The 22246-nt window shown below is 47.3% G+C and overlaps 2 long non-coding RNA genes across 2 annotated transcripts; both read right to left on the reverse strand.

The window, feature by feature from the left end:
* Nucleotides 1–3510: 3510 nt before the first annotated feature.
* On the reverse strand, nucleotides 3511–7502 carry LOC144130392 (uncharacterized). Its single transcript, XR_013314088.1, has 3 exons — nucleotides 7453–7502; nucleotides 4791–4844; nucleotides 3511–3593 (listed from the first exon to the last, which is right to left on the reverse strand). It is a non-coding gene; the product is annotated as an uncharacterized LOC144130392 (long non-coding RNA).
* A 1683-nt stretch (nucleotides 7503–9185) lies between these two features.
* Nucleotides 9186–19988, reverse strand: LOC144130393 (uncharacterized). The gene is made up of 3 exons (XR_013314089.1): nucleotides 19907–19988; nucleotides 15731–15800; nucleotides 9186–9272 (listed from the first exon to the last, which is right to left on the reverse strand). It is a non-coding gene; the product is annotated as an uncharacterized LOC144130393 (long non-coding RNA).
* Between the last annotated feature and the right edge of the window lie 2258 nt (nucleotides 19989–22246).

Genomic DNA, 22246 nt, shown 5'->3' on the forward strand with positions numbered 1-22246 from the left:
AAATTTACATAGGTGATTACGACAAAATATTAGCGCCAAGCGTGAATTTAGCCTTATCGCCCATTTTGCCCTTTTCTGCGTTGCATTTTCACAGACGTCGGAAGAGGGAGCGGCCGGTGGAGCTGGAGTAGAGCCACTGGAAAATTTTTCAGTGACTCTAAGCTGGAGCGGTGAGAGAATCGGCCACGCTAGATAAATTGAGAAGTCCGAATTTAGTCGAATCAAGATGGCCACCAGGTCTGAAGTTAACATGTGACTTAAGCTGTTTTCGTCAGTTTCTGATACGTTGTTCTTGATAGGCTGTACACCAGGGCTGACGTTGAGAGATTGGCTGTACACCAGCCAATCCCTCAACATCAGCACTGACTGGTGAGACATACCAGAAGTCTCGAACGTAAGAATCTTGGAGATGTGGATGCAGTCAGCCCACAATGCGGACTACACGCTCAAGTATCTTTCCGTGACCACCAGAGAGACCAACAGGAAGATGGGACTCAGAGGAAGAGGCACCCTCTGTCTGGTGAGAGCTCTGACAGTCAGCAGGATCACATATAGACTGCCAAATGACAGCCTTACCCGGAGAGACACCGAACAAACGGATTTCATCTCAGGGAAGTTAAGACGGCTGTGGGCATACCCACACGCGTCTCCACTCAGAAGTTACTCGAATAAGGCATCCACCCTACCTCGCCGAACACTACGAGGCGCTCCTTAAAGCACAGAAGGAGCGCCTACTTTTCTGCGCAGCGGGCAGAGCCATGCTGTCCAGGCTGGGCTGTTCTGACGGAATTCGAGAAATTCAGGAAATGGGCACGATCCCAGATGAACTGCGTAGGACATTCTCAGTTCATGCGCTGCCCCGGAACGTGCACCCCTAACTACACAAGGGGCGCAGAGAGGCAAGAGCTAGGGCTCTGGAGAAACACCTAGTCGGAAGGGCAGGCACAGTCTACGTAGACACTTCCAGCTGTACTAAGGAATCACAGCGGCATTAGCCTTGGTGGTCGACCACACACATCGAGAGATCACCAACGTCATCGTCAACTGCGACAACCCAACGGAAGCTGAGGAAGTCGCCATTACCTTCGCGATGGTCGAAGGGTCCAGGAGAGCCACTCTCTGCACAATAGTCACGGACCCCCAGGCGGCCTTTCGGAACTACTTTAGGGGTATAATCGGCAAGACAACCCTCCAGATCCCACGGCAAGGCCCCCACCGCCGACATCGGCGAGCATCAAGTTCTGTGGTCGCCAGGAAACGCCAGGCTGGCTGTGAACTGCGCGGCAGATACCATGCTGCGGAGGAACCAGACCAGTTGTTACGACGCATAGTGGTACCTTAAAACAACGTCGCGGATGGAGGATGGAACTGCCCCCAACTAACAGCCAGTTCTCAAAAGAACAGGCAACCGGTTGGAGGCGGCTACAGACGAACACTTAACCTAATCTACGCATACTAAGCAAAAATTCACACAACAGCCTACAGGGTCACCTGTCCGCTCTGTGGGGAGATGGCCATACTATATTGCACCTCGTGGGGCTGCCAACGCAACACGGCGCACCCCAGAAAATGACCGACGCTTTAGCTTGGTTGGGCCAAATGCGACTAACGTGCTCAAGCACTAGTTGTTGTGTTTAGTTTAATTTGATTATCAGTGAAATCGGTGAGTGGGACCCCTACTGCTAGCGCACTAAAACTCGAGGGGACACTTAAGCTCCGCCTTCAGGGTGTGACGCGATAGCCTTAATGGGTTAATTCCCATATATGCAGAATTCGTCATTCCCTACTTTACATTCATAGATTCCTGAGAGTCTTCCTGCCACTCTTGGCCCAGTAGTGCTGCGGTTAAGAGATGCGCCACTGCTCTGAGGCGGTAGGTGCTGCCACCGGTGGGGCTAGTGAGACCCAGGTTGCTCTTCCCGAGCGACCTCTCGAAACTAATCATTAATTGAACTGCCGTTTGCTACGGTGGACACTTGGCTCACAATCCGGCGGGAAGGTGGTCTTTCTTTTTTATGGAGGATAATAATAATAATAATAATAATAATTGGTTTTTGGTGGAAAGGAAATGGCGCAGTATCTGTCTCATATATCGTTGGACACCTGAACCGCGCCGTAAGGGAAGGGATAAAGGAGGGAGTGAAAGGAGAGAGGAACAAATAGGTCCGTAGTGGAGGGCTCCGGAATAATTTCGACCACCTGGGGATCTTTTACGTGCACTGACATCGCACAGCACACGGGCGCCTTAGCGTTTTGCCTCCATAAAAACGCAGCCGCCGCGGTCGGGTTCGAACCCGGGAACGCTAAGATAAGATAAAGAGGAGGAGGGAAAGACAGGGATGTTAAAACCGCGAAGGCGCCCGTGTGCTGTGTGATGTCAGTGCACGTTAAAGATCCCCAGGTGGTCGAAATTATTCCGGAGCCCTTCACTAAGGCACCTCTTCCTTCCTTTCTTTCTTTCCCTCCTTTATCCCTTCCCTTACGGCGCGGTTCAGGTGTCCAACGATATATGAGACAGATACTGGGCCATTTCTTTCCCCCAAAACCAATTATTATTATTATTATTATTATTATTACTATTACACGTATAACATGTCGGCCATATATTTAATGCACAGAATTCGTGCTGCGACCACCTAGTCGAGATTGACGCCACGTATTATTCGCAAACGTAACAAATGTTTGTAAAAATATTCCATTCGTATTAAATTCGGCTTTTAGCAAAATTATTCGTATTCGATTAGGTTCACAAAAAGTAGCGTTCGTGCACCCCTAGTAATAAAAACATACCCTACAATTAAATAAAAAGGCATTTTTCAAAGGGAAATGGTTTATGAACACATTTTTTTCATATATAGTAAGATTTTACTAAAACATTAAATATAATTATAGCTAGCTCCCCTCGGCAGACATGCATTTTTTTCTATTAGAGTTTTGCTTTCGTTAAAAACGTTCCCCATTGGCTTTCTATGGCAGTCTTAACTACTCGATGCGAGCGATGGGGAAAAATTTAAAGGATTGATTTCGCTACGCATCGGAATAATGGATGATTATCTTTTCTATAATTTCTAAAATATTTCTATACTTCTACCTTACAATATTTCAATACTCACAATTTTTGTCAAGAAAAAAAAAAAACACGACTTGCAACGTCGCGTACAAGACCAAATTTGTACAATTTTAGTGACTGCGAAAAGCTATTGGCAACACAACATAATACGGCACTGCAAAAAACGAAAAATATAAACGTGTTCGAGCATAATGGCTGGTCAGTGAAGTAAGCTGGTGTTTTGCGTCCTGCTAACAGAGATGCCAGATAAAGAGGTGGGTGCTTGTTAAGTAGAATCTTTGAGCCCAGCCTGCTGCATGCATTGAGACAAGGATCCAAAAGGTGGTTTGCGCAAAAATTTATTTTTGTTTTCGCATAAAGAACAGTTTTATTGAAGCTAGCTCATTCATTTAGCTCGCTGTCAGTAGCTTAGAGATACTTATTTCTTCGCACGTGCTCAGTTGGCGGGAGACATCGCATCTTCGGATGTTTGCGTTCTGTGCATTGAATGATAGCAAAGTATTAAGCACCATAGCATGTAGACCTGAAAAATAAAAAAAGTTGGCAAAAGTGTCCTCACGTAAACAGACATAGCGTAGAGGGTATATAGAGAAACAAGATTCTTAACTACAGAGTTTTCCTCGAAAATAAAAAAAGAAGATATAAAATGAATGTTTACTGAACGAAATTCCGTCAGAATAATAATAATAATAATTGGTTTTGGGGGAAAGGAAATGGCGCAGTATCTGTCTCATATATCCTTGGACACCTGAACCGCGCCGTAAGGGAAGGGTAAAGGAGGGAGTGAAAGAAGAAAGGAAGAGAGAGGTGCCGTAGTGGAGGGCTCCGAAATAATTTCGACCACCTGGGGATCTTTAACGTGCGCCGACATCGCACAGCACACGGGCGCCTTAGCGTTTTTCCTCCATAAAAACGCAGCCGCCGCGGTCGGGTTCGAACCCGGGAACTCCGGATCAGTAGTCGAGCGCCCTAACCACTGAGCCACCGCGGCGGGTAAAGTGCATAATTTTCCCACTGATGTCCGGCCTGAAAATAGCCCTTCACAGCAACGTCCAAATATTTTACCACATTCACTTTATAAATTGCATTTGGGCGTGTCTTGAATGGAATTACCTTACATTATTCGTGACCATATTTTACAAATGAAACTTTTAATTATGTTCATTTTTGATTATTCGGTTTTCATTCGGATTATTCGAATTATTTCATTAGCTAATGAAAACGTCATTAGCTTCGCTGGCTCGTATTCGTTAATCTAGAAAGCGAAAAAATCAACAATAATGAGAAAATGAAGGAGGCTTACGAGAGAAAGAAGTGACAATAAATTGTCAAGTGTTTTAGGCTGTATAACATGCAATACTACCAGTGTTACAATTCAAAACAATCGGCAACCCATTTTTCTTCTGGAACTTTTTACGGACGTAGGAAGTCTTGCAAACACAAGCAGTAGTTGCTCTGTGTATTAGAGCACCATATGCATGCGAAATTACCATCTGTACTATGGAGCCTTGAATGTTACGAAAAACAGGTCTCTTTTTTATTCCACACATGAATTAGCGTAACTATTCAGGCCCTGCACAGAAATCATGCTTCACTCGTGGAGGGTTGAGGCCTCAACTTTTAACGCCATTTCGACGCCGCACACAGAATATTTAAGCTTCTAGTTTGCAAATAAGAATGATGAAGTTGAGATCGCCACGCTAAAAAGCATAAGTCTCACCCTTGCACAAAGGTTAACAATCTGGTACGTGGTCTCAGCAAAGGAGGCGAGCGACTGTAACAACAAAAAAGGCATTTAGTGCAGCGATATGCGGCTACCATTTCATACATTCACGTATTCTGCAATGATCAACAGAAAAATTGCAGATACACAGGTGAAAAGCTGGTTGCGAGTGGTGCACAAGTGTAATTCCCCTGATTGCCCGTAGGAGCCCCTTGTCATACATGCACAGCTTTCCTGGATGGTTGGATGGATGGACGGATGGACGAATGGACGGACGGACGGACGGATGGAAGATAGGGGCGTCCCCTTAGAAACGGAGTGGTGGCAATTGTCATCATGCTTGGATTTTTTACATTTCTTTAACGGTGTTATATAGCGGTCAATAAATTCACTATTTTATTTAAATACAATTTTTAACCCAGCACTTCCAACCTTATGTCAACTCTCTACTCTGGAGCCACCAATATTCCAATTGCTTTTTACTAACTTTTACCACAGATTTATTCATATGAAAATAGTTATCTCTCAACCCTACAACAGGAATACGCCTATATGGAAGCAAAAAGGGAGTAAGTTTTCCTCTAGCGCATGCCCTTATTTAAAAGAGATGTATGGTCTTTACTGTTGCTCAAGTGAGCTTTGTGGGGACCTAGTCCCGCTTCGTCCCCTTTAGGGTTCTTTCCCCGCGGTGTCCTTCCTAGTTACCAAAACTAACAAGGGAGGGCGCTGGTGTCGTAGCGACACAAGCGCCACGGACGGCGTTTCTCCTGTGCGCGCGAGCGGGAGACTATACTCTTCCTTTGGCTCGGGAACTAGACGCGCGCTGACGTTCCGGTGCGGCGCTTCGCTCTTCGCCTGCGGAGTGAGGCCTCTGGGGGGAGAACGTTCTCCCGCATCTTGTCCCGTCCAGCCTAGGAGCTTCTCCCCTGCCCTAGAGTGGGCGAATGTTCGCTCCTAACCGTTCTGGTGAGTCGGACGACCTCGATTCATTAGTGTATTTTGCTGTTAGCTAGCGTTATTGTTGTTGTAGTAATAAATGCCTTGTTTGTGTCAGTCAGAGTGCCGTTCCTTTGTTTTCGTTAGAGCAAGGACCGCCGTGATCGGCGTGCGCTCGGTAGCGTACGCGATCACGGGGTGGCGTCCGGCGGCTTTGAACTGAGTCAGCTGCGGTTAAGTCGGGAAAACTTATTTATTTCCCTATTACAATCCCACAGCTTAGACCTAAAATACTGATCAGGCAAGGTTTGCAATGCGGACGCAAAAATGGACGCAAATCTTGCATGCAAAACCTGGAATTCATTTCTGCCTTAGGTTGCGAAAAATGGCTAAGATGGAGCACAAGAACTTTAGACCTTTACCTATTAGCGTAAGATGTCGTGGGTTCTATGGCACAATAACTTGCTACTAACAATAATGCTGATTAATGCAAAGTCATCATATGGTTCATGAGGCGGAAAATCTGGCGCTGTAGTTGTCCACGCCAAGCGTTTCGAAAGTTCACGTGACCTCCTGACGTCACCGACAGTGCCTACACCATCGTGGAATAAAAAATAAAATTTATTTAATAAAGTTGCTCGCGAAGTGGGTTTCGAACACAGGAAGGCCACTTCATGAAAGCACTGCGCCATCACAGCTTTTTTTAAAACATGGTATTTATTACCGCGAAGCAATGTTCTATGTACATGAACTATGCACAGACCACGAACAAAACAATCGCAAATCAACAAAATTCATATCACGACACACCTAAACAACCAAGCACGAGAAAAGACGCGACACAGGGCACACGACTGTGACATCATAGTACGACACACCTAAGCAACGATGCACTAAATAGAGGGCAATGAAGAGCACAGCACTAGGAGTAATTGACACTCTGGTTCAAATTCAGTCAAGGCATGCAATTGCTTTAGATTCCTTTAGCACAACACCCTGCGCGCTAAACAGCCAGTCTCTCGCATTGGGTTTGTGTATCATCTTTTTCACCAACTTCCATTCGTGTTGCATGAACAGGTAAGCTTCGCTGGCCACTGCATTAAACAAGTACGCCACCGCTGCGGCCGAACTCCCCGCGTGCATGCTTTCGCATTCGCAGCACCTAAGTAGTCTTAAGTGCCCTCTGCAATTTGTGCTACTGCTTAGTCACTTCTTGTTTCCTGAACAAGCTACGTTGTCCACAGTTATCAATAAGTAATGTTTGGGTAAATGTTGGTTCTAGGAAGTAAGAACTTATAAAATAGTTATGGTAGTTCAATCACGATACTACGCAGACACAATGTCTCCTGTTTGCCCTGTTGTTGCACGCTGCTATCTTCGAAACTTAAAAATTGGAATGATCATGATGGAAAGAAGATGCGTGACTCTAAAAGCTTTCTGCACAATGGGTGCTATTATGTGTAGCAGTCCGAGCGCGCAATAAACAGAACTTAGGCAGCGCGCTAAACCTGACGCATCCCGCAGGTGGTTTTGACGGTGGATATTAATTACACTTTGCAAGCAGCTTCGAAGCAGTTTCGTAAGAACGTCCGCGCAATTCATTGCATCCAACTGTTGTACACCTCCACCTACACTCTCCGCGATAGATGCTTATTTTCTATACAAAACAATACGAGATCCCTATATGCAGGCATGCACCCACAGGATGTGCTTCTTTACTTACATTTTTATAGAATATCGAGGGCTGCTGGATTACAGATTCGATATCCTGTTTGAAAACAAAAAAGAAACAATAATATACAACACGTAAGAAGTTGCAGCACGGGCCATAATACTTTGCTACATGCAGAAAGTCCGTGAAGTTGCTGTGTGGTGGCCATCTAACTGGAGCACCTCTGCACGGGTCCATTTTACTAAAGCTTCATAACAAATGCGGTCCCATAGCGATAGAGAGTATGTGGCACAAGAGAGCAGCCAAAGTTTGCTTACTGACGTTGCAAAGCGCGTCATACTGTGGGCAAGCACAGTGGGTAGCATGGCATATCGTTAGCTGTCATTGCCAATGAAAATCATCCTTGCCTTTTCGTTCATGATGCCGGTCATGTAAAGAGCAACGCTTGCTGTGATACGGATGTCCAACGATGACACAACGACGAACCATACGATATCGATAATGAGTAGATACTTCAGTCCCTGTGGTAATAAAATACATGCGTTACTTGATGTTAGCTACTATTTTGTTGTCATCAGCAGAATGTTTCCTTGTGCTGATTACTCCGATCTTTGCCCACGTTTAGGTTTGCATTCTACCTGAGTGATGTTTGTGATGCGCTTGTTGCATTGAACAGTATTCAAGGCGAAGCCGGCGGTAAGGATCAGTCTTTATGAAAAACGGTTTGCTCATCATGCTGTGTAGGTTCAACAGAAAGTCATGCTTATGAAGACCACAAAATAAGACGGAGGAAAGAGCTCAGAGCAGGTGTTTATGCTCAAATCAAAGGCCGCAATGTAGAATGCACTGCGACCTGTAGCTGGCAGTGACACAAGAAACCCGCGTACTTAAGAGCGATTCAGGTGAAAACGTTTTAAAACAAGCGCACTTTGTTTAAAGCACAAAAGTTCGCCGATGCTTTTGTTCAACTGATGCCTCTTATTTTGTTAAGTTCTTTACGTTGAAGCGTTCTTTTGTACAATTATATTTGTGCACCGAATGGATTGCGTGCAACAAAAGAAGCAAATTTCTTGCGCTGTGCCGGCTCAACACTCTTTTTGACCGTGCGGCAAAGGGTAGATCCGCACATAACGAGCGAGGCGTTTTTGTCCGTCAGAAAGCATGACGTCACTGCATTTACTCGCCGTCGTTGAGGCACGCGACACAGAATCCACAGACGAAAACAGTGATGCGGTCCACATCATGGACTTGCTGAGTCGGATCAACAAAAACTGCGACCCTGCCCAGCTCTTTCAGAAAACGGAGAGGAAGCGGACTGTTAGTAGTAAAGGCCTGTAAGGTTCATTCGGAGCAGGCGACACAGATGTCGCTGTAGCAGAGTGGTAGCTGAGATGCTTCCAAGGGGATTCTGCTAAACGGTAATTTGAGCTTCTTGGGCCTAACACTTGCTGTTGGGCAAGTTGGTCTTCCATGATCTTGATGGGCGAGCGAAAAAGGACAATGGACAAGTAGAAGAAGGGCGACGTGAACACAAGCGCTTCCGTCCTTGGCGTCTTTCTCCTGCTTGTCCGTTGTCTTTTTGCGCTGGTTCATCAAAAAATTAGGCCTAACCATACATCTTGTGAGCGCTAAAGGGCAAGGACGAAGAAATAAAGACGACACACGCAAGACAGGCCCGAGAAGCCTTTGTTCGGTCAGTTCAAGCCACTAAGCAGCTACTTGGTGTATACAGATCTCCCCTTGCCAGCTGTTATTAGGGAAGAATAGTGAATGTTTGTTACTCACCTTCTGAATTGCAATGTACAGGGAAGAGAATATTAGGATACTAGTAGTAAACCCAAGGATCTTGAAAATGCTCTCGACAGGATTACCTTAAAAGAAACAAGCAGTAATAAGCAAAACCAGATCGCTTCGTTACAATTAATATTGTTTATAATTTTAAGGGCCCTCAATAAAGTTGCGATATGTCTGGGAGGTTAAAAGACGCCGCTTAATAATTATCTTCCAGCAAGAATTTTTTAATACGTTTTGTGGAAGCTGAATTATATGCAGAAAAAATTTGAACTTCCGCGCCTTCACGCATTTCCCTCTCCTCTCGCACGCCAAAACGGCGGCGCTCCTCCGTCGGCCTCGGCCACTCGGCCCGTCCTCTACCTCGGCCGGTTGCGGCGCGCGCGCAGTGGTGGCGCGTGATATCTGCAGAATTCGGCTCTGTGAACCAATGATAGCCCCCGGCTGCTGACGTCAATTGAACGAAGTGACGTCGTACGCCAGGTTTTCGGGCGAAACGCGCGTCGCCGCGAGTTACGAAAGCGGGAATTTTTAAAAATGTATTGTAAATTTCCCGCTCGCTTTTGAGGTCTCGTACGTGGCATGGACGCTCGGTGGGCGGTGCTCGACATAAAGCAAGTATTTTAAAGTCAAGCTCAAACACCCCTTTCTGTGGCCCTTTAAGCGGCAGCTACTTGAGCCACTTTCTTCGTGGTAAATAGAGTCGGCATTTTAAAAACAGTAAGTCGCACTCGCCAATTTCGAGGTCGGGATCCTGATGCACTATTCGCTTGACCAAGCAAATACACCCCCCCCCTCCCCCCGCCTAATATATTGGTCAACGGGAGTGCTTTTTAGGTGGGTTGGTAAGGGGGAATTGTCAAGAAGTGCCCCGTGTGGTCATGTCGGTCAGGCGGATTTGGTTCTTGTTTTTCTTAGAATGGATGCTTTCGTGGTATAGGGAGCTATGGTCGGATACAACCCAAGAACACAGGGGGTTTTCCCCGTCAAAGGACCCCCTACCAGCCATTGGTGTCGGCCGATTCTCATGACCCTGCTAGCGTGACAATGCAGGGAGCGGCGTCACAATTGAGAGAGGGGTCTATCCTCGACCACAGAGGGTAGGGATTATACCCTTTCATCTATCACTCCCTGCTTTGTCACACAAGCGGTGTCATGAAAATCGGCCGATGTCATTGGCTGGAAGGGGGTCCTATCACGGGAAAAATTCGTTGCGTTCTTAAGCTACAACCGACTATAGTAAAATGACTGTATTTGTTACTTCTTCCTCTCACAAATGTCACAAACAGCGCACTAATTGAACAATCATAGATAACCATAATAAGGTCACAAACATGTCATATAATAATTGATTTTTGGGGAAAGGAAATGGCGCAGTATCTGTCTCGTATATCGGCGGACACCTGAACCGCACCGTAAGGGAAGGGATAAAGGAGGGAGTGAAAGAAGAAAGGACGAAAGAGGTGTCGTAGTGGAGGGCTCCGGAATAATTTCGACCACTTGGGCATCTTTAACGTGCACTGACATCGCACAGCACACGGGCGCCTTAGCGTTTTTCCTCCATAAAAACGCAGCCGCCGCGGTCGGCTTCGAACCCGGGAACTCAGGATCAGTAGCCGAGCGCCCTAACCACTGAGCCACCGCGGCGGGTACCGCAAACATGCCAAGAGCATCTTCTGCGGTACCGAAGAGGAAGAAGTCAACCGGACAGACGAACGAAAAAGGTAGCAAAGAGACCACATGTCCACTGTCCCAAAGCCGCCATCGCTGTCTTTGTGGAGGTGGACAATAACACGGACGCAGATAGAAACCGAGACAAAGTGAAACTGCAAGCGGATATTGCAATTTGTTCATCTTTTAATTCACAGACGCTGAGCATAAACGATGAGGATGGAGATGATTGCAATCGGTGAAGTTAGCGTTTAGAATTAATCTTCGACTCTCAATCTTCCGCTGCCACGCAGGACCACAGTGAGGAAGTACGAAAACGCGTTTGGACCGGGGCGGCAGCATTTCGACGGAGGCAACGCAAAGACGTCCGTGTGCTGTGCGATGTCAGTGCACGTTAAAAATCCCCAAGTGGTCGATTATTCCGGAGCCGTCCACTACGGCACATCTTTCTTCCTTTATTCTCTCAGTCCTTCCTTTATTACTTCCCTTACAGCGCGGTTCAGGTGTCCGCCGAGATGTGAGACAGATACTGCGCCATTTCCTTTCCCCAAAAACCAATTTAATATAATTTAATGCTTGACGTGGTGGTGTTGGTGGTTGTTTATTAAAATAATAGTAAAAAGGAAGGAAAAGATTTTTGCTAGCCCCGGCATCTGCCATTGATACTGAAGCACCTGAGCTGGGGCAGCGGAAATAAGGATAGCAGGCAGAATGGAGAAATGAAATGAAAGAGGTGAGGGGACAGGAAGATAGGATAGGGGGAGAAGTAATATGTACAAACTATTTACACAATAAGAAATGTGTCCAGGTGGTGCGCGTGATTAGTTCATTTTAGAGGAATTAAATCACACGCGCACAGCACTGTGTTGGCTACAACTGGATTGGGGCGTCCAGCTATGTTTTAAAATGCTGTTTCCGTCTCGGGAAAGAAAGCATGCGATGGCTGTGTGATTAATTGGCCTGCGACACGGCCAGACAGGACGGACAGTGGCAGTGGGGCAGCTAGCGACGGCAGCTTGACCAGACCGGGCGTACCTGTGATTGGCCATTCGCTTTCCCCACATCGTGTTGGTGTCGTCACAAGTTACGTCATGGCCAATTCAAATGACAAAATAAAACGTCGAAAAATTCAGCTTCAAGTTGTAGAGTACGGACAAGGGAATAATATCTGACTCCGCTCCCCAACAACAACCACAGAAAAGAAAAACTAGAGCATGAAGTGCAAATACAAAAGCCTGAATGCGGAGACTGAAGATGAAACATACCACACTGAGAGCCAAACCAAACACTGTGAAACCCGACCGCGGCGGCTGCGTTTTTATGGAGGCAAAACGCTAAGGCGCCCGTGTGCTGTGCGATGTCAGTGCACGTTAAAGATCTCCACGTGGTCGAAATTATTCCGGAGCCCTCCACTACAGGACCTCATTCTTCCTTTCTTCTTTCTCTCCCTCCTTTATCCCTTCCCTTACGGCGCGGTTCAGGTGTCCAACGATATATGAGACAGATACCGCGCCATTTCCTCCCCCCCCCAAGAAAAAAACAATTATATAACACTGTGAAAGGTTTATACAAGTGTGTGGCAAAGCAAAGCGCAGTGTGACGAGGAAAATGTGAGGTTTACAATATCGACCCTGATTTACAGGAAGAATAGGAGGAGTTTGCCCGAAAGAAGCAGGCAGTAAACAATTCAAGACTAAACGGAGCTGGATCGTCTTCAATAATACATATTTGACTCTAATCTGAGGACGAACAGAGAGGATGAAAGGTAGCTTTGATAAGTCGGCTTCAATGTCAATAAAATGCTTGGATGTTTGCCAGTGCAATCCATACCTGTTGATGAGGGCTTTGTTTATGCTGTATTCAGCATGGTTGAGAAAATTTGTCCGAAGCATTTTTTCAAATGGCCCAAATGTCTTTATACCACTATTAGAACCAAAGTGTATGCGCACTGAACGTCGGAGATCTTGTGATGCACAAATACACAAGCGGTGACATGAATGGCGCCATGTAAATCGTAAGGTTACCCGCCTCTGTAGATTAGAGGATTGACGTTCGGCTGGTCGTCCCAGGGCCGCGGGAACGAGTCCCGTCAGCGGCGGCTGCATTTCGATGGAAGCGAAATGCAAAGAACGCCCGCGTATTGTGCGATGCCGGTGCATGTTGAAGAACCGGAGGTGGTCAGAATTAAACCGAGGTCCTCCATAAACGGCGTCGTCCATAGCCCGCGCGGCAGTTCAGGACGTTAAACCTCAAATACCACATAACGCGGTTCTGAAGATTTTCTGCTGGTGGGGGATAGGCTATGGCACCGTTGGCCCTGAGTTAGGTAACGCCTTCATTCTGGTCATTCCATCGTGTGAATTTCAAGCTCTCTGGGGCTAAATCTTTGTACGTGCTTAACCGGCCAGGCTTTATTTACTTTCAATGCTTTTTATCTTTGAAGTATAGTTAGCAACAATGCTAACTGGGCATCATTTTCTTAAATATTGGTGGCAGAAAAATAAATGCATTATATATATTCGACAGGAGTTCGCACGTTCGCTCCCCTCCACTCTTCAGCGATTATTATGGCGCCCTGGCTTCTACAGTGAAATATTTTTATTGACTTCCTTGAGTCAGGTTCGCAGCTGAAAGATAGTTCTTAGTTTTATTAAGCTGCTGACAGCATTTTCCACCAATAGACAGGGTTAAAAAGTAGTTACTTTTTTTGCAGACTTCTGAAGCAAACTAAAGTCAAATAAAAATTGTAGGGGACACCTAAGCTTCGCCTTAAGGTTATGACGCGATAGTTTATGGGTTAACGCTAATATAAGCGGAACAGGCCATTCTCGACTTTACATTCATTGATCCTTGGGAGCCCTCTTACCACTCCAGGCACAGTGTTACAGCGGTTAACGATGCGCCACTGCCCTGCGAAGGCAGGTGCTGTCACCGGTGGGGCTTTTGTGACCCAGGTTGCTTATGCTTGCCACTTCTCGCGACCAATAATTGATTTAACCTCCACCTGCCACGATGCTCAGTTTGCTCACAATTCAGTGAGCAGGTTGTGACGACGCCACAAGGTCACATGACCTATAGAATGTCGAGCTAGGTTGCTTTTCCGGAGATTTTTCGCTCGCCACGCCAACACCGACGCCGCGGACAACGCCGGATTTTCTGCACAGCGGATGCCATAACGCTATCGCAATAAAAATCTTTTGATAAAAATAACACAGATGAAATATATTCATGAATATTTTCGTGCTTTTGAATTAAATAACTTGTGCATCTCACTTAGTGCTTATCTTCAGCACAAGAAATATTTTCTATTTGTTGGTAACGCTATCGTACACTATACAGGTTGTTTCAGATGCGTTGTGCCAAGCTCTAAAAAGACGTATAAGCGCTGTACGATTCAGGGCTTGAGGTAGTTGTCTTGACCAGGCCAGCATAATTTTTAAATGCGACCTAATTTGGAAGTTAAAAAAAAGGTTAAGACTCCAGCTATTTCATGAAATAAAAAATGTGGCCCCAGAGAAAAATGATTTTTTTTTGTACAAGAACATTCCTGGGCCAGATGCTTCAGCTGTATTTTTCAGGCTGCTTTTGTACAAGAACATTCCTGGGACAGATGCTTCAGCTGTCTTTTTCAGACTGCTAGCATTTTCTCAGCATGATACTAAGAGCAGCGCTCTTTCAACGCGTTCCGCGATTGTTCGAGTGCCTCGTAGTGATACCTTAAAGGCTGCATGAGAAGGCCGTAAGAGTTTATAATGAGCAATGACATAGAAAAAATTCCTGCGAAATTTGATCTGACTATATTCTGACACAACTCAACGCAAAAACGCAACGAAGAATGCCCCTAAATGCAGGCCTTCCAGCCAATAGCGTCGACTGGTTCTAACGTCGACCCTAGCGTGACATTGCAGGTGACTTGTAGGTGCCTCAGTGAAATGGGTTTAGCTCGGACGTCATGACAACTGGTCGACGCTATTGGTTGGAGGGCCTTCTTTGAGGAGCATTCGCCGCTTTACTCTTGAGTTGTATCCGGCTATAGTGGTATTTAACTATGGAGTAGTAACCGTTTAGAAACATCAGTAGAGTGGCTGAATGCCAGTGACACGAGGAAACCTTGTGTACTATTGGAAAGGAAAAAAAGTTTCGCTGAATTGCATTGTTGAAAGACATGAATAAATTACTTTGTGACCCGATAATCATGTAGGAGGAATGCGTCAACATGACACCTAAAATTTAACGCTATAGATTTTTTTGAGGGCTTGATTTCTTATATCGAAATAAATATTCGGTAATTACGTTATTTTTCAATATCAAAAGAAAACGAGCTACAGTTCTTTGCTACATAGAAGAAAGTAATTTAAATACGCATTTCTCAATGTTTGCAATAAAGTTCACAACTGAAAAGTTAGATTATATAATTTTGTTTATTAGCAAATCAGATATATTTAAGGAATTGTGGTGACTTGGCGAAGGCGATTGCACTAATCGAATGTTCGTACAGCGCGTTTCCTTGTTTTTAAAGCTCGTACTAATTTAGCAGAAACAATGTGTAATGAAAATAAGGGGAAAGCGGCTATTTACTCAGAAAATGGTGGTGATGGTGGTAGTGGTTTTTTATTAAAATAATAGTAAAAAGGAAGGAAAAGATCTTTACTAGCCCCGGCTTCTGCCATTGATACTGAAGCACCTGAGCTGGGGCAGTGGAAATAAAGGACAGCAGGCAGAATGGAGAAATGAAATGAAAGAGGTGAGGGGACAGGAAGAGAGGATAGGGGGAGAGGAGAGGGGGAGTCGGAAGTTGGAACAGCATCCGTTAAGAGTTATCTTGACGGCAACGTTACTGAAACCGGTGCTCAAGAAACATATTTACCGACGCCATCTGTATTACGACGTTCAACCATGTCGACCATGGCACTGATGAGGCGATATCCGCTCTGAGCCTGAGGAGAACAAAGACGAAAAGGTCACGTGAATTCATGGCAGACATTTAAAAAACCTTGAATGGACAAAAGCACGAACTCTCCACTATAGCGATTCTTTCTCCATTATTTCATTATTGAGTTCAACACAAGGTAAAATAAATTAGTTATGTCATGGAAAGATGTAGCAACTGTCTCAGTCTCGTTTAAAAAAATCGTTATGAGAAAATGAAAGGCGCAGCAACTGTGGCCACCTCTACTGCTCCGGGAGGGAAGTAACGAAGATGGGAGCGAAGAAGAAAGAGAAAGAAAGAGGTGCCGTCACGAAAGGTAACAGGCGTAACGGTGGCTCAGTGGTTAGCACGCTCGGCTACTGAGCCACAGTTCCCGTGTTCGAAGCCGGCCGCGTTTCGACAATCCAACTGGCACCCGTTTCTGTGGCTCAGGAAGTCGCCCCCACCTGAGGGCCACACCAGGCCCACCTGCCCTAAATCCCGACATTCTATGGCAATAAAGTTGTTTCTCTCTCTCTCTCTCTTTTCAATGGAGGCGAAGAGCAAAAGGCGCCCGTGTGCTGTACGATGTCAGTGCACGTTAAAGATACGCAGGTGGTCGAAATTATTCCGGAGACTCCACTACGGCACCTCTTTCTTCCTTTCTTCGTTCACTCCCTCCTTCATCCCATCACTTATGGCGTGGTTCGGGTGTCCACCGATATGTGAGACAGAGATACTGCGCCATTTCCTTTAATAATAATAATAATAATAATTGGTTTTTGGGGGGAAAGGAAATGGCGCAGTATCTGTCTCATATATCGTTGGACACCTGAACCGCGCCGTAAGGATAGGGATAAAGGAGGGAGTGAAAGAAGAAAGGAAGAAAGATATGCCGTAGTGGAGGGCTCCGGAATAATTTCGACCACCTGGGGATCTTTAACGTGCACTGACATCGCACAGCACACGGGCGCCTTAGCGTTTTTCCTCCATAAAAACGCAGCCGCCGCGGTCGGGTTTGAACCCGGGAACTCCGGATCAGTAGTCGAGCGCCCTAACCACTGAGCCACCGCGGCGGGTTCCATTTCCTTTCCTGAAATTTAAATTTTTGGTATAAAAGCTGAACGGCTGACAGTAAAGGTGCTTGGGGAAGAGGAGGTGGCTTCCTGGTCTTACGGGATTGGGATCTAGGGGCTCTCGGACATGTGGCGGGGGCTCCTTGTCATCGGGCGTATCTGTTGCTAAACCGTCGCTTCAGATGACGCGGTTTTTGCGACACGCGTCCTTTGTTTCAATATTTCCTCACGTGTCTGAACTCTCCTACTGTCTGCACGTGGCTGCGACTGTGGCTCAGCTTGAGCCAGTGAGCAGGCCCGTGCACTTTCATTTTCATTCTTCCTACAGTCGCAACAACAACAGGAGAGGTGCTTAGGGAGGTCGGATGGTGGCTTCCTGGCCCTACGGGGCTGGGTTCTAGGAGCTTTCGCACATGTGGCGAGGGCTACTTGTCACCGGGGATATCTTTGGTGCTAAACAGTCGTCATCGCTTCAGATGACGCGGTTGTTGCGACGAGCGTCTTGTCTTTTCAATCTTTCCTCTCACATCTCTTTCAACTTTCCTACTGTCTGCACGCGGTAGCGATTGTGGCTCAGCACGGGCCAGTGGGCAGACCTATGCACTCCCCTTATGTAGCGGGAGCTACACTGGGCTACCAGTCGAGCATTTCGTGGTACACGGGAGAGACCAGTTGCGCGCATGCGCCGTTACCATGGCAACCGAAGAGGAGCAAAGGTGCGGCGTGCGCTTCGTCGTCGCCGCGGCCGCGCGCCCGCTCAACTGTCGAAGCCCAGCGTGACGTCACGCGGATGAGCAGTTGTGCGCATGCGCCGATACCATGGTAACCAGAGATACCCCACAGCTGCGCCGCGTTCTTTGTCGCCACCTCGCTGCACGCCGCTCTGTCACCCGAACCCCGCGTCGCATGCGCAGGATTGCTTATAAAAGGCGGAGATGTAGTGGGCGTCTGCATCAAGAATGCTGTGGCTATGCTATGGCTCATACCTGATACCTGATTTAATATCTGCAGCGGGTCCTTGGACCAACGATATTAAACATATTTTTGGAATATGGCGGAATGCTTGGCTTGAAGCACTCTGGCACGGGTCGGCCCGGTATTGCACTGTCTCCGGGATCGGCCCAGGGGCATATTAGCGCGGCGCGTCTTTTCTTTCACTCTTTGCTCTCCTATCCTTTACCCCTCCTACTTTCAGCACGCGGCAGCGAGCGTGGCTAGGCTTGAGCCAGTAGGCAGACCCGTGATCTTGCCTTTCCTTTCTTCCTCTGAAAAACATCAGTCAGTCAGTCAGTCTGCATCACAACGTTTGACATGCACGCAGAGGAGGAGAGTCCTGCCGCTGCTAAGCGTGCTAAGCGGCGGTATAGACAAGAGAAGATTAACTATTTCTATCCTGAGGTTGTCGCCTGGCAGTTGGCTTGAACTAAGTAAGAACGCTGGAATCTGTGTGTGCGTGAAACAAGGTATCACCGCCGTCTGATATCTCCTTTAGATTGTGGTGAATAATGATGAAGCCTGCTGCGTTCGGCTTCTGGAAAACGACATTATCATCCAAGGAGTCTCCCTGGCACCGGGAACATCTGTCAAGCAGACGATTGATGTGGTTGCCACGTGTATACCAGCCTACGGCACGGTTTCACAGTTGTGTGATGCTTTGGGTGATTTAAACAGGAAGCATGACTCTCTTAGTGTATGAAAGAAAAGCTTGGCCTTAATTTAGCTTTGGACTCTCACGTCCAGACTACACAACGGGGAACTACAATAGAGCTTGTATACTAAAGATGCTCTACCAAATCGAAATATTGTATCGACAAAATTGAGACCGCTGCATGCTACTTCACAGATCATCGGGAAGACTTCGTCTCTGTCAAGCAAAATGAATAAAAGACGTTTGGTTTGGTTTGATTTATGGGGGTTTGACGTCCCAAAGCGACTCAGACTATGTGAGACGCCGTAGTGAAGGGCTCCGGAAATTTCGACCACATGGGGTTCTTTAACGTGCACTGACATCGCACAGTACCGGGCCTCTAGAATTTCGCCTCTATCGAAATTCGACCGCCCTGGCCTTCATCGAACCCGCGTCTTTCAGGCCCGCAGCCGAGCGCCGTAACCACTAAGCCACCGCGGCGGCGAATAAAAGATGTGTTTAACCAATGTCTCTCATTTCTAAACATACGGTGACCACAACAAGCTCAGCCAGGGAAACGTACCTCTCGCTACGTATATCCTGGTGTAGCCGAGCTAAGCCACTGCCAATTTTTTCATCCTTTCTTCAGTCGCAATAACAAGAAGCCTAAGCTTCCTTGGCTTCCTTCTTATGCAGTCGATGTCGATGGCGCTGGTAGGCAAAGAAGCAACAACACCAGCACTTAATCTCTCCGGCTTTTAAGCCAGGCTTGTCACAATTTTTCTGGGTTTGTTTCCTTCATCGCCTTCATGCTCCGATCTGAAGCCTAGCTTGGTCAAATGTAACGTACACACAACGAATATCTAAGAGTGTGCACTTTAAACATAACTGCCCTATGTCGCGGTCTTCTCACCCACGTTCCTTTTCACGCAGCAATAGCAAGAACGACCGTTTTGCTTTCTACCCCGGATAACGTTTACGAAGGGCGCGAAAATTAAGGTGAGTGTCACTGTCACTATGGCTCTGAAAAGTGTGTGTGTATGTCAGCGCTTTGAAGCTGTAGACGCAAACCACAACCATTGTGATCATGACTGCTTCTTGTGGTCGTGGCAGGTCTGCTCTGCCTGTGTTAGTATGTGAGAGCGCAATCGGTCTACGAAGGTATTATTTAAGATTAACCTATAATCAGAAGATGAGGGGCCTAAAAGCAACGTTGCTTATAAAAGACTGAGACATCCCTAAGACTAGACACGCGACTGATTCTTTAGCTGCTCCGGCTAACCTCGAACTTCGCGTTCCATCGCTACAAAAAAATATTGTTGTTGTTGTTGTTGACCTCACACAAAAAAAAGTGGAAAGAAGCTGACCGTGATAAGTTCCGCCTCCGCTGCGGCTTAATTGATGCGCAGTAACAGCAGGATTGTTACTTACGAAAAAGAGTAGAAAAAGAGTATTCTTAGAAATCCTGATCCTCATGTCCCGGCGTCTCAACAAAATCGTTCTAATAAAGCACACAATGCTAGGTTTACTGCTCAGTAACAGGCGATGATGATGATCGCAACAGATAGCAGATATCCGCAGGAAAAGAATAGCAGAATGCACTCTATTACTCGGAGCATGCCAGAACAATAAAGTAGTACTGGGCAATATTCGGTGACAACAGAATACCACTGCTCATTTCAGCCACCGTTGTCTTTTGTGCAGGCTTCTCATTGATTCAGTATGACTGTAAAACTTCACTTGTAATATTTTCTTGATTTCAGTTTTACCATCATTCTCTCTGTCCTTTGTTGATTTTTAACAGTTTTTATGATTATTTTTGATTAGCACAGCAGGCTCCCACTTCATCCTTAAGTGATTATCCACTTTCAACCCCCTCAAGCGCGTGCCAAGCCTGGTGACGAAGAAAAAGTGATATATCCTGCGCGTGTCTTCACTCGAGCACGTAACACGCGCTCCTTCATCCGGGCCAGAAGAAGGAAAAGGCGTTCGAAGAGGGTGACGGTCCGAGATGACCAAGCTGGCTTCAATAGCAGCGCCCGCTGCTTCGAATAGCCGTGACTCCCCCGCAAATGGTACCCAGGCAGTTTCAACCATGAACCCCGGGACCAGCCCCACGGCTTCTTACCGTCTACGGCACCAATCCGCCAAGGCCAAGACCAGTTCAACGGTGGCGCGTACTGCAAGCGGCGGCAGGCCTCCCAGGAACCCGCGCAATCGCTCAGTGGTGGCTAAGAACGCTTCGCCGAAGCCGTCCATGACAAGCGCCGCATCCCCACGTAAGCCACAACGCCACCCCAAGGCGCTGAGCGGAGGAGAGAATGCTGCTGGCAGGCGCTTGAGCCGACTCCTGCGGAACGGCTTCGTGACCCCAAGGAAGCACTCTGCGGGCAGCGCCGAGATGGCCCGCCGCAACGCCACTTGTGGGCAGTACGCCTTGGACGAGGAGGTCATGGAGAGGCTGCATTCCCTGGTGAGTCTTGAGTGCTGTCTACTGGGACTAGCGAGCGTCAAATTTACTACGTTAAGCGGGCCCAGAGAGCGCAGAAACACAGCAAATAAATACAAAATAACATTGGGTTGACTTACAAGGACATGAATTGGTGACAGTATGAATACGGGTGTGCATGAAAAAAATTTGAGGACGCCTAAGCTCCGCCTTTAGGAGTGGAACGTGACAGCGTGTTGCAGCACTGCCAGGGAGTCCACGGAACGCCATCGCCCGTTCAGCGCGACGCCTTGTCCGTTAGACAAATCGCTCTGCTACGTACGGTGAAATGGACGCGCGGAGCGGCAAACCACGTAGAAGCGCTTCCAGGCGCCTTGATGAAAAGCGCGGGACTCAAGTTGCATTCCTCGGCACATCGTTCTCGGCAAACCCGGTGCCACGAACGCCAGCATAGCTTCCGTGCCGAACGAACTGGCAGCAAGCTGCAAGCTTTTTTAATTAATTGGTTTTTGGGGGAAAGGAAATGGCGCAGTATCTGTCTCATATATCGTTGGACACCTGAACCGCGTCGTAAGGGAAGGGATAAAGGAGGGAGTGAAAGAAGAAAGGAAGAATGAGGTGCCGTGGTGGTGGGCTCCGGAATAATTTCGACCACCTGGGGATCTTTAACGTGCGCTGACATCGCACAGCACACCGCGGGCGCCTTAGCATTTTTCCTCCATAAAAACGCAGCAGTCGCGGTCGGGTTCGAACCCGGGAACTCCGGATCAGTAGTCGAGCGCCCTAACCACTGAGCCACCGCGGTGCAAGCTTAGTGGTGAACGCGCTTTGAATGTGCGCTGGTTGTTCGCCGCTCACCGTGTGATTCCTGCGTGCCCGCACGGCCCCGGTGGGCCCGAACGAGACGAGCGGGAGGCGCTGCCGTCGCGCGGTATCTGTTGGGGTAGTGGCATACATTGCGAGGAGGAGCAAGAGGGGGAGAAGGAATTTTCCGCTCACGGCCAATGCCGCCGACGACATCGGCTTTTCTGCGACACGGGGCCCTTAACGCTTTCGCGTTAAAAAGGCAAAATGAAATGAACATTGGTTTTTGGGGAAACGAAATGGCGCAGTATCTGTATCACATACCTCAGTGGACACCCGAACCACGGCGCAAGGGAAGAGAATAAAGGAGGGAGTGAATGAAGAAATGAATGAGGAGCCGTAGTGGAGGGCTCAGACCACCTGGGGATCTTTAACACGCACTGACATCACACAGCACACGGGCGCCTTTACGTTTCAATGGAGGTTAAACGCAGCCGCCGCGGTCGGGTACTCCGGCT

This window comes from Amblyomma americanum, chromosome 4, assembly GCF_052857255.1.
Source record: "Amblyomma americanum isolate KBUSLIRL-KWMA chromosome 4, ASM5285725v1, whole genome shotgun sequence".
Taxonomy (NCBI): domain Eukaryota; kingdom Metazoa; phylum Arthropoda; class Arachnida; order Ixodida; family Ixodidae; genus Amblyomma; species Amblyomma americanum.